The sequence below is a fragment of the Bactrocera tryoni genome, chromosome 3 (genome assembly GCF_016617805.1).
Source record: "Bactrocera tryoni isolate S06 chromosome 3, CSIRO_BtryS06_freeze2, whole genome shotgun sequence".
In the NCBI taxonomy this organism is placed as follows: domain Eukaryota; kingdom Metazoa; phylum Arthropoda; class Insecta; order Diptera; family Tephritidae; genus Bactrocera; species Bactrocera tryoni.
In genome coordinates, this window is record NC_052501.1 from 74,679,232 (window position 1) to 74,692,480 (window position 13,249).

The 13,249-nt window shown below is 33.7% G+C and overlaps 1 protein-coding gene across 1 annotated transcript in view; it reads left to right on the top strand.

Annotated features, from left to right (window-relative positions):
• The first annotated feature begins 427 nt into the window (after window positions 1-427).
• Window positions 428-13,249, top strand: part of LOC120771911 (proton-coupled amino acid transporter-like protein pathetic) — a 41,924-nt gene continuing 29,102 nt past the window's right edge. Inside the window, exon 1 of the mRNA XM_040100197.1 lies at window positions 428-746. The gene's annotated coding sequence lies outside the window, so the exon portion shown is untranslated. The remainder of the gene's footprint in view (window positions 747-13,249) is intronic.

Sequence of the window (13,249 nt, forward strand, 5' to 3'; positions counted from 1 at the left end):
CCATAAAAATGTAAAATTTATATTTTCCAACCATTAAAACACTGTGCGCCAAACGAAAACCTCATAAAGCTTCCCAAAACTCTACGCGTCATTGTTAACCTGCTCACGCTGTGGTTATGTATGGTATGCACATACGCATTATTTATACGTAAAACTATGTATGTATGCTGGTGTGTCTACAACACACAATTAACTAGCCTTCATAGCCCGAAATACATCATACACTCATCGGCTACTGCAGCAGCCCACCACACAACAATCACCATTTTCGGCCGCGTAAGCGTTAGCGCTAATGTGCCGCAGCGCTGGCGGCACCTTTGGTGGCAGCATAAACTCAACGCCGATTGACGCTTAACGCATGAAACTTAGCAGCTTCATAGCTTGGAGAGCGGTAGTCATAATTTTCGCCAACACCGTTGTACTGATATCAGTCGGAAAACGATCGCGCTACCAGCAACAACACGCCACGACAACGCGCGCACGACCCAGCACTCGAATTAATATCCAATAAGTTAACTTTATAAAAAACAACAAATTCAAAACTGGCCAGAAAGGCAAGCGCGCGTACGCTTAGTATACCAGACATATAAGGCTGGCGATCAGCGACAATAACTGCAAGAGGACGAACTCTTGTAGAAGGCAAAACCACAGCTAACCAACCTTTTTCGGTAGTGAATTAAATTGTGACAATTCACGCGCGTGTGAGTGTGTGCTTGTGAGTGCGCGATTTTAACGCATATAAAAAGGTAAAAAAATTTTAATAATTGGATAATTATTTCTAATTTTCTATAATTAAATTAGAAAAAAATTAATTTTAGGCAAAAAATACATACAAACAAATTAAAAGTGACAATATTACAGCAAAAAAAAATTATAAATTAAATTATCAAAATATACAACAACAAAAAATTATATGATATATAATTATATATAAATTAAAATAAATATATATATTTTTTTCATTATTAAATTTGAAAAAAAATTAATTTTTAACAAAAATCAACAGATAATAAGTGGTAATATTACAATAAAATAATTTTAGAAATTAAATAAAAATAATAATTTATGCATAATTATGCATAAATTAAAAAACTATAATTTCCATAATTAAATTAAAAAAATAATAATAATTTTAAAAAAATATTTGTAAACAAATAAAAAGTGAAAATATTGAAATAAAAAATTTTATAAACTAAATTATCAAAATTTATAAAAATAATAATTTATATATAATTATGCATAAATTAAAAAAAAAATTAATTTTCCATAATAAAATAAAAAAAATTAATTTTAAACAAAAATCATTTATAAACAAATAATAAGTGAAAATATTGCAATAAAAAATTGTATAAAGCTAAATTATCAAAATTTATAAAAATAATAATTATATATAAATTAAAAAAAAATAAATTTTCCTTAATTAAATTAGAAAAAAAAATTAATTTTGAACAAAAAATAGTTATAAACAAATAATAAGTGAAAATATTGCAATAAAAAATTGTATAAACTAAATTATCAAAATTTATAAAAATAATAATTTATATATACATATACAAATATATATAGTATAAATAATAAATTAAAAAAAAAGTTAATTTTGAACAAAAAATAGTTATAAACAAATAATAAGTGAAAATATAGCAATAAACGAAACATTAGAAAATAAATTATCCAGATTAAAAAAAATAAAATAATAAAAAATTTTCCTTAATTAAATTAGGAAAAAAAATAATTTTGAATAAAAAATACTTACATGTAAACAAATTTTAAGTGAAAATATTACAACAAACAAAAAAATAGAAAATAAATTATCAAAATTTATAAAAAAAAATAATTATGTATAAATAAAAAAATAATACATTTTCCTTAATTAAATTTTGAATAAAAAATACTTACATGTAAACAAATTTTAAGTGAAACTATTGCAATAAAAAATTTATAAATTATATAAAATAAAAAAAAATAATTTATATATAATTTAAAAAACTATATTTTCTATAATTAAATTAAAAATTATATATAATTAAAAAAAACTATAAATTAAATTAAATTAGAAAAAAAATATTTTATTTTTAACGAAAGATATTTATAAACAAACATTAAGTGAAAATATTGCAATAAAAAAAATTGTAGAAATTAAATTATCAAAATAAATAAAAACAAATAATTTATATGTATATGTGTATGTTTATTTAAATAAACGCAAAATTAAAAAAAAACTACATTTTCCATAATTAAATTGGAAAAAAATTATTTTAGACAAAAAATATACGCAAATAAATAATAAGTGACAATATTACAAAAACAAATATTTTGTGACAATATTCATATAATTTACCCCAAAGGCGACGGTTAGTAGCGTAATTATAAAATTTTGCGTGTTTGTTTTGTCTAATAATTTGTAATAATAGGCATATAGCAACTAAGGCTAAACTAGAAACAAAAGCAGTATCATGAAAGCAATAACATTCGCACAACAACAAAGAGTATTTGCAAAAACTAAATATTTATGAAAGCGGCAACAAAATTTACAACGTCATTTTACAATACAAAGGACTGGTGCTGCCAGATCTGCCGCATTCTAAAACGGCGCTTTGAGAGGAAAGTGTTAGGCAGAGCGTTCAAAAGTTTGGAAAGATCCGACATCACATAGTTTCTATGTAAAGCGACGTCAGTGCAAGAGAAAAATAAAAGAAGAAAAATTCATTGATGAAAAAATAGTCAGAATGCAGTAATTTTTAATGTCACATCTGCAAAGAAAATATTCACCTAAAATGCAAAACAGCGTATCATCAAAACAAAAAAAACAAAAATAAATCGACAATCACTGACAGTTAGAATAACCAATATATAACCAAAACTCAAGTTCTGTTTCAATATGAGTGTATGCTAACCAATATATAACCATTTTATAACCAGAACTTAAACCGTTTGAATATGAGTGGTGTCTGCTATATGATTTCTCCTTCACCTGTAAACTTATTAAACGTGATGTTACGTTATTTTGCATTTTAGGTGACGATATCTAATACTCACTTTCGAGTTTGTGTTCTTTAGATCAAAATAAAAATCTATAAGTCAGAGGTAAAGGGTAAAAGGAAGTATTGATCCTTTATTAATATAAAAATATATGCCATATAAACCCAAACGTTCTCTTTAGTCAAATGGAGGTCCAAACAGAAAACGAATCACGAAAAATCCGCCAAATTTGGAAAAATCTGACAATCTGGCAGCACTACTGCACATACGCTGGGCTATAATATAATGAGAATAAAGTATTTTATAGTGAAAATCGTATATCTTGTTTTAATGATTTAATACAACCTTTTTATTAGCGCGTTCTCCGGCTGTACTATTTGTTTTACTTTAATTGTTGTTTAAGTGCAAATCTTCTACAAACATTGCAATTTAGTTCAGTAATAATGTGTGACAGCGAAAATGAAATGAAAATGCTTACAATAAAGGTAAAAAGAGTTAATACATTAATAAGTATATATTCGAGAGTAATCGAAACACGAGCAGCTTCTTAGCGAGGGATGGTACTGTGAAAAATGTCAAAAATTGGAAAATTGAGATTGCAGTTCGCGTATAGAAGGACAGACGAACATAGCTAAATCGACTTAAATCGTCATCCTTCTAAATGTTATAAACTTCGTGGCCACCACGAATCCCACACCAAACTTGCGCTCCTTTATATGGCCACTGTAGTAAATGCCACAAGGACCTACTCGTCTCTGTCCTTGTCCCGTCCATCGCATTTCTTGGACGGCTGTGATGTCAGCCTTTATTTTCACGAGGACATCAACCAGCTGGGCAGCGGCACCTTCCCAATTAAGGGACCGGACATTCCAGGTGCATGCCCTTAAATCGTAGTCCTTATTTCGTTTGCCATGGTCGCCATCAAAAGGGGGGTCTCTCATCCGAGGCTTGTTGCTTCTTTTCATTGGGGGTGTTTTTTTTTACGTGGCGGCTCCCAAACTCAAGGCACAACCCTGCGGAGGGGATGTTTCACCTTCTCACTTTAGCTCGCCTTCAAACGGATGTTCTAAGGCTACCCAGAGGATACTTGGTTAAAGACCGAAATTCGTGAGCTGCTTGAGTCATATTTAAAAGAATCGTTGCTGGCCACTCCCAAGTGAATGGCGATCAGAGAACTTTCCTCACTTGCGTGAACTTCTACACATGACTCCATCCTCCGGCTGTTTAGGGTATAAAAATTAAATTTCTGATGATTACGATGTTATTGAAAATATTTCTTAACAAATTGTGTCATTTGAGGCACACTTACTCTCTTCCATGCTTAATTACGAGAAGAAGTTAACCAAGTCCATGGTACTCACACCTCACACGTGCTTTTCTCTCCAAGAAGCTGTTCATTTGTAGGAACCAATGTCGGAACACTATAGCAAATAGCGGACATACAAACTGAACGATTGAAATCAAATGCTTGTATGGAGAGTTACTTAATTTCATTTGATGAGATATCTTCCGCCAACATGCCATGGGTTATTATCTCTGCGAGAGACATCACATCGTAATTGGTGCAGTGGTGTGAAGAACGGCTGAATAGTCTATCACATCGCAACCAAGTGTAATTTAACTGTGTGCCCAGTCGCAAAGGTATAACTGAGAATGTAATGGCTGATCAGCTCGTCCGTTCCGCAGTAGCCATCAACATGGTAGAAGCTTCTACGAAGTTGAAGTGGGCAGGGAGAGGTATTAGCAACAACTTCAAGGCATGCGCCATGTCAAGTTGCTACTGGGTGGTTACAACCTTAAAAGTATAAAATATGTGATCCCAAGGGAAAAACTCAGGCTACTTGTCGCATTCTACATTTGCCCTTGCAAGCTCAAGAAGCACTTATATAACATGGGCCTATCTTCTTGTGTAAATTACCGGTTCTGCGACCTGAAGCCTGAAACTCCAGAACACCTGCTAATTGACCCGACAGCAGTCTGTAGGCGCATGATAAAGCTCATTGCATCCATGTTTCCAAATAGGAATCACATTGACTTAATAACACCTAGCAGTTTATGTTGGGACTACATAAGTGAGTCGTGGTGACTTAGGAGAGCGCACAATAGACCTTAGGTAGTGGCACGATCGATTAGCTAAACAAAAGTATTTTTGTGCAATGCGTACAGGAAGCATATTATGTGAAAAACAATACGGAAATTGTCCAAAGAAAAGAACATATGTATATGTGACCTGGTCTACGAAAAGGGAGCTAACGTGCGAAAACTAGTTTTCTGGGAAAAGCTGTTAAAAATAATCGTCAGTTTCTCGTTAACTCATTAATGGTTCTCCTTTTTTTTGACACCTAAGCCCCCTTTCCGTAGACCAGGTCACATATAATTATTTATACTACAAACGAAATTGCCTTGCAAAATTTTCTATTAATTTTTTTCTATTTTTTTGTTTAACTCGTTCTTAATTATTATTTTACATGGACTTTTTCAAATATTATATTCTTGTCATAAGTTTTTCTATTGCTTTACAGGCTTCTTAGAAAGTTTTAGTAATCATAGTATTTCTCGCCGTCCTTTAGTATGTAAATATTTTCATATTTATTTATTTAACTTCCATACATCACGCAACTGATACCTGTAGTTCTAGGAATACGAGCTATTATCTTGTTCCAGATGTCACGACCGCATTTCAAGTAGTTTTAATTCTTAAACCTGTTGCTTCTAGCACACTACAAACTATAATTACTTAAAGTAGGCGTATGAATCATTAGTGTTGCTTTCATTTAAAAATAAATATGAGATCATTCGAGTTCTAACGCATCTCCCGGAAACCATTTGCATAGTAGGAGTAAACGCGACGGTGCCATTAAATAGATAGGATAGATAAATAGGAAAATTAAGGCTTTGCATTGCGACCTATGGTCTATAGTGTCCTCTCCTATATCACATCGATTCACAAAGGTCCAGCAACCTGAACAATTCCAGGAGCCTGCTGGGCGCGACTGTGGTGATGTAATCCCTGCCCAGGTAGATGGAACCTAGGGCATTGAGCCTGCTTCTGTAAATTGCTGGGGAATTCAGAATCAGATGTTCCGGAGTTTCCTTTTTCATGTCGCAGAACTGGCAGTGTGCATAAGAGACTATACCCATTTTGGCCAAGTGCTTCCTGAGCCTGCAGCGCCCTGTATAGAGCGCGAAAAGGAGACGGAATTTGTCTCTGGGGAGGTTGTTCATTTTCATAAATTTTGCAAGTTTGTACCCTCCCAGAAGTAGCTTAGCATAGCGCATTCTTGCTGCCTGCTGCCAATGCTGTTCTCTCCACACTCGTTCGTCGGTCAGCTCGTTGCCGGCTACCCTTTTATGCTCCGGCACCCAAATTAGCTGTACCCGGTAGAACACTAATATGTGGTTCAGTCCTCCTATACACTCCTCCACTAAAAGCGATTTAACCTCATCCGCTGAGATCACTTTTAGTGCCGTTTGACTATCGCTAAGTATAGCGATATGCTGGTTGCGATAGTTGCTGATTTCTGTACACTGACTTATATGTAGCAAAGGCTACTGCTTGAAAGATGTTTTTTCAGAGATAAATCACATGTCTTGTTTATCGCGTCACTTAATCAATCGAAATAAATAGTAATTAGCGTCAATTCAAGAACATAATACACAAGCTCTCATTTCTCAAATGAATGTTTACATATGACATAAGCTCAATTTGTTATGCATTTGATGTACTCCATGCATAATTTTTTTACGAGCTTAGCTTTGTTTTTGCGATAAATACGAAATCATTAAGGCTTTGTTCAACGCTTTTTTTTTTCAAACAGCTGTAGAATAGTTTCAATAGTTAAGTAATAGATAAACAAGTTGAAGACAACGTTTAAGCTCATCCATATAACTCATTTATATAATCTAAATAAATAGGCTGATATCTATCGCATAATCTTTCTTTCGAACATGAAAAAAAGGACAGAACATCGGCTGTCGTTTTCGAGAACTGCGTTCGTTACACTCGAAACTAGACAAAATTCAATGTTATAACTACTCGTATTAAAAATGATATGGTAATCCATACAAGAGTTCATGGCCGTTCCTTTGGCAACACAAAAAATGCTTCAATCGAACGCGTTTAGGTAATTAAACGAACATGAAGCTGTTGATGACTCGAAAACATTTAAAGTAATATAAGAAAGTAGGAGAATCAAGCACTGTATTTGTAGTACAACTATTATAAGAAAATATGAGAAAAGTTCTATGTTTGAACAAACTTTTCAATACGAAATTCTCCTGCACAATTCCCATAATTAATTCTCACGATAATTTACATTTCTTATAACAATATAAATCACTCACAAGAATTTACAAGGCAACAGGCTTCGGTTATCACTCGTTTTTCGACAAACAGTCATAATTTAATAGAACCGTTACAAATATTTACAATTCATTTGAATGCGCTTAAAAACGTGCACACGTTGAACGTGCAATTTGTGGGAAAACCCTCAGTGGATGAGAGCGTCGTCGTGCACTTCACGACACTTCCTGCCTTTGCTTTCGCTTTAATTATATTTGTCACTTTTACTGCAGTCATATTTCAAAAACTCGACATATTAAGTAAGATTCTATGTAACTATTCGGATGTCATAAACAATGCATTAATAAAAGAGAGTACAATTGTTACAATAATATTAAATTTGAGACCGTGAAATTGACCACAAAGGCATTATAATGTGTTTCATGCTTATTATACCCTCAATAGGTGTTTTCAATTAACGAAATAATGAAAATTAAGTCACGGCTTATTTTAGAAGACAGCGCTACAATCTCCTCACATACTGTTCATATCGAATTTCTATGGCATATACATACATATGTATCTACATATAGTTCTAATTTACATTACGTATGCTCTCTATGATTTCACTTTATCCGACGGATTGTGAACTCTTTTCTTTCATATCTGCGCGAAAAAAATATGAAAGTATCCTTTCTTATTAACCTTTTTTAAAGCAAAATTCAACCATTCTAAAATGTGACTAATTCGAGCTTCCCTAATTTTGTTAAAGAAAAAACATAAACTTGAAACTTAATGGGGATTGTTTATTTTCAAAAAAAATTTAAAAGACAAAAGTTGATCTCACGGGAAGCTAGCTGCCAGCTGGTGACTCTCACGCCTCGATGTGATGTGATTTAATAGTCATAAGCTGGTCTCACTGGAAGCTAGCTGCTAGCAGGCTCTATTAAAGAAGAAAAAACACCAAGCCTGGCCACTATTTAGGTGGCTCTCGCGCTTTGATGTGACGATATTTGAAAGTCATAGGGTGGCCTCACTGGAAGCTAGCTGCTAACGGGGTATTTAAAAGAAAAGCCTCGCGCCTCGATGCGATGCGATTTGAAAGATATGAAGTATATGTGATTTAAAAGTCATAAAGTGACCTCACGCGACGCTGGCTTCCAGCTGATTTTATAAAAGAAAAACAGGCACCATACCTGGCCAGTGTTTAGGCGACTGTTTTTTGCGGATGATATGACAGTTCTTGAATTTCTTCAGGTTGCTCTTCATCAGAAATGCGCAATATGCATGCCCATTGAGCAGAACAAAATTTGGCTCGAAAACGTCGGATCTTTGTGAAACGTTTCAAGAGCCCATAGCGAGAAGCGATGTCGTTTGGAATGGTCGAACGGCTTCAGTTCTTGCACAAGTGTACGCTCTTAATAATGTATAAGATCGACGTAAAAGGCGCTAAATCGTTCCATACATTAGTATGAGTTGCTGCAAATGGCGCCGAATCCGCAGTCTTCGTGTACATACTCAGCTACGGCTGTTATATTTTCTTCAGTGCATGCTGGGCGTGGTCTATTCGGTCAAATATTAACCAATAATGAATGCAGGATCTCAAGATTGACGATGGTGTTGCGAATAGTGCGTTCAGTAGGCCGATTATGTTCACCATAAGTTGAGCGAAGCGCGCGAAACATTTGCATGACAGAACGTGAATTTTCGTAATAAAGATAAACGATTTGTAAACGTTGCTCAGGCGTAAGTCTTTTCACAATGAAATGCCAAACAATACTGAACGAAAATGACATGACAGCTTGACACGACTCACGCGAGTTCTGTCAAAAGAAGCTATTGAAAAAAGTACCACTTCTCAGATCACCCGTTATATGGATTAAAAACAGACGGGTGATCAAATGTTTCAGGTTTGCACTCTTTGTTTTTTTTACTAGTAACTCTCATAAGGTCGTAAGTACAGTGAAGTATTGCCTCGAAATTATGCCTCAGTTAGCGTGAGACTCTGAGAAAAAGCGTTTAGAAATGTTAACTTTTCTTATGCGTTTTTTTAACAATAACGCAGAAGAAGCTCAACAGCTATTGTGTGACTTTGTGCTGTCACCAAAGCTCTAGATATTCATTAAAGACGGAGGGTTTCTACCACTAAACACTAAACAGATAAAGACAGTAGCATTAGAAGCCTACAATACTAAAAACAATTAAAAGGAGCTACAGAAATAATTTCAGGTTATATGCCTATATCATACTAAGGAGAGATTACAATGATTTATATACACCAATAAATAAAAAATACTTCAAAAATAATAAAAGTCAACTTACTTTTAGAACACGCCTCGCTCGTTTATCTATTTTTTGAGCTAATTTACAGTAATGTATTCTAGAACACGTTGCAATTAAAACAACAAAACCTTCGAACAGAGTAGACGTAATTGTTTGCCTATATATAAATACTATACGTACGTATGTGTAAATATTGAGAATAAAAATTGTAAACAAATAAATTATAGATTTATACGCTAACAAACTAGATTTAATGTTTATCACGTAATTTGGCTACCTTTGCTTGATTTATTTGTTAAAATGCATTTAAGTCAAACGTACGCAAACGAAAAACTATGCTTGAATGACGTCACTTTGCAACTTTCAAATATTTCAACGAACGAACTTTGTGCTTAATATTATAAAAAAAAATTTTGTGAAATAATTATTATTACTTTTTTAATATCAATTTTTATGAAAAGGGAATTTTTTTAGTCACTTTTTAAATAAGTTTATTCAACATAGCACTTTAATGAAGAGTAGTGTGGTATTTCGAAAATAAAATCTGGTAATTTTCAGGTAGTTTTTAAAATAATAATTTATTTGTTCGCTTTTAAAGTCTCATTTTGACACTTCATCTTGCCAACACGAAAACTATGCTCATTCAAGTTCATACAAGTAAAATCGGAACATATATACGTTCTTTGGTACAAATTTGGCTCAGACTTAAATCAAATATGCACTATGGCTTGCCTCGAAGTTTCAGCATAATCTTGCCAGAAATAGTGCTATAATACTCAGCTTAAACTGACATTATAGACTTTGAATGGGATTCCTTCTAACGAAAAGACATTTGAAGTACAAGCGACAAACGTTACCAGCCATTGAGTTTGATGGCGGCAAAAATTGCAAGGTCAGTTAGTAGACTTAAGTCTGATAACACGGAGAGTAGTTAGTCCTTGAAGTTCGCTCCTATCTACTCTTTGTGGAGATTCGTGGTGACTGTGGTTTAAACCTAAAGTCAGGTAGAATTGATTCAGTGATTGGAATTCAGTTCAGTGTGGAGTCGCACTGCGACCGTGTGCCGGACCCACAGCACGGCAGTGGTTTTAGGTCGGCCTCGAACCCGACCAATGTGGAAAAGGTGTTCCTTCCACCGGAAAAATTGGAACGCTGAATAGCACATTGTTTTGATCTTTGTGCTTTTAAGCACCGTGCGGTAAGGCCATCGTCGGCAAATACTCACGTAAAAACACAACGACTGTTATGAGTCCGTCTACTTAGTCACTAATTTTATGAGTTATCGATCTGAAATTTTGCACACTTCTTTTTCACATCAAGAAGCTACTTAGAACCGCCGTTATCGGACCATTATAACATATATCTGCTATACAAAGTGATCGGAATTAAGTGCTTGTTTGGAAAACTCTTTTATTTAAAAATATATTTCTAAGAAATTTGGCAGAGATTATTATCCGAAACATAGCTTTAAGATCAGATAACCATAACAAGCAGCTGTCATGTAAATAGACCGATCAAACTGAAGTTCTTGTATGTGAAGCTTTAGAATTTTACGAGATTTCTTCACGAAATTTGTTATGAGGTATTATCTAAGGTATTGCTACAATCTCCGAATATTTTGTTCAGATCTGACTACTATAGTATATACCCGTCATGTCAACTGACCGATCAAATTCAAGATAAAGAGGAGGATGAAGTCATGTGTAGAAGTTCCCGTAAGTGAGGAAAGTTCTCTGAGTGCCATTCACTTGGGAGTGACCACGATTCTTTTATATCTGGGTCAACAAGCTACCTTATACCAAGTTTTTTTTGGGTAGTCAAAGAACATCCATTTGAAAGAGAGCTGGTGTGAGAAGGCGAACCTTCCCTCACGAGGTATGTGGGCTGGGTTTCGGACCCGCCACGTAAAAAACGCACCCAGTGAAAAGCAAACAACAGTCGCGGACGAGAGATTTTTTACACTCGCTGAAGTAACCGTTTTTTCTTAATCTTTTTCTCCAATAGATATTTCGTATATGAACCATATATACGACTTTTGATTTGGGTCGACTCTGTCGCCATATGTTTAGACAATTTTCAGCTTATAAACTTTGTTTTTCTAGTCAATACTCCGAAAATAATAAATGCAGGTCAGATAGAGAATTATTTTTTGTAGAGAAAACTGAATACAGCGCCACTTAGCAGTACATTTATTTACAACTGTATTACCATTTCACAAAAATATGTATGTACATTAGAGCGGGTCGATTTTTTTACTATAAAATCACATATGAAATGGTCTACGGATCATTCTGAACAACTTTTCCTTATTTTTTTTATGTTTTTTTTTTGATTTCTTCGTTTTCCGGCTGCCTGTAAATCGACCCACTCTAATGTACATACATACCGTCACCTAAAATGCAAAACAGCGTATCATAAAAAAATGTAAATTTCGTTTTCTATTGCTTACGATACACTTAAGATGTAATGTATATGCAGTATAAAATTTTCAGCGTCCGCTGTCAGATATAACCAATATGTAACCAATATATTACCAATATATAACCATTTTATAACCAAAACTCAAAAATTTTGTTTCAATATAAGTGTGTGATAACCTATATATAACCATTTTATAACCAAAACTCAAAAATTTTGTTTCAATATACATAAGTGTGTGATAACCTATATATAACCACTTCATAACCAAAACTCAAAATTTGTTTTAGTGTGAGTGGTTCCTATTATATCGTTTTTCATTCGCCTGTAATTTTATGAAAAGTGATTTTACGTTATTTTGCATTTTAGGTGACGATAAGCGCCAATTAATACAATAGTCAAACCCCAAATGGAGTAAAAATTCGAATCCTACGAAATATATATTTTTTTCTTTTTTAATAAATTTATTTGGGTTTGGGAATTATGTGCATAACGCTATGCGCCTATGGTTGCTGTAAAGTCTGAGTAAAATGTTTTTCATCCTTAGATATGCTTCAAAAAAAATTATTGGAATTACTCAATGAAAGTTCAATGGACTTTTTATTATAATCACTCAAGTACTTGCATGCCAATACATGTATGTATACTTATAAACTTATATGCATTCATATTCAAATATACATATAGTACATAGCCATACATACATACATATATGTATATTAAAGCCAGCGATAACGTAAATTTTCCACTTTCCTGTCTTGCGATCGCGTAATTTTTACGAAACGCCCATTAGACAGCCGCGAGTCTAACAACGCTGCAACTGTCAACCAGTATTGACGCTTGATTGTCGATGCAGTGACAGTTAAAGCAATTTTCTCATAGTTCATCAAATGTCAAAAAAAAATGACAAAAAACATTAAAATATATTTCGCTTAATCTCTTTGGCGTAATTTAATAAAAAATGCCGGTAAAATTGTGATTGATTGCCGCCAACTAGGTACCTAGTTAACATTCCCGAAATGTGTAGTATGTTTGTGCTGAGAGAAATGTTATGCTGCCCAAATACGTAGATATGTATGCACATTGTTGTACATTTTCGCCTTTTGCGACACTACAAGGTGCGTTCCAAAGTAAACAGGACTTAAAAAACAAATAGAACCAATGTTTTTTTCCGGCAAAATTAATTTATTTTATTCAAAATAGTATCCTTCTGCTTCAATACAGCTTTTTTCACGGTCCAAACGCATGTCGAACGAGTGTTTTAGCTCGTTGGCCGGTATGTATGCC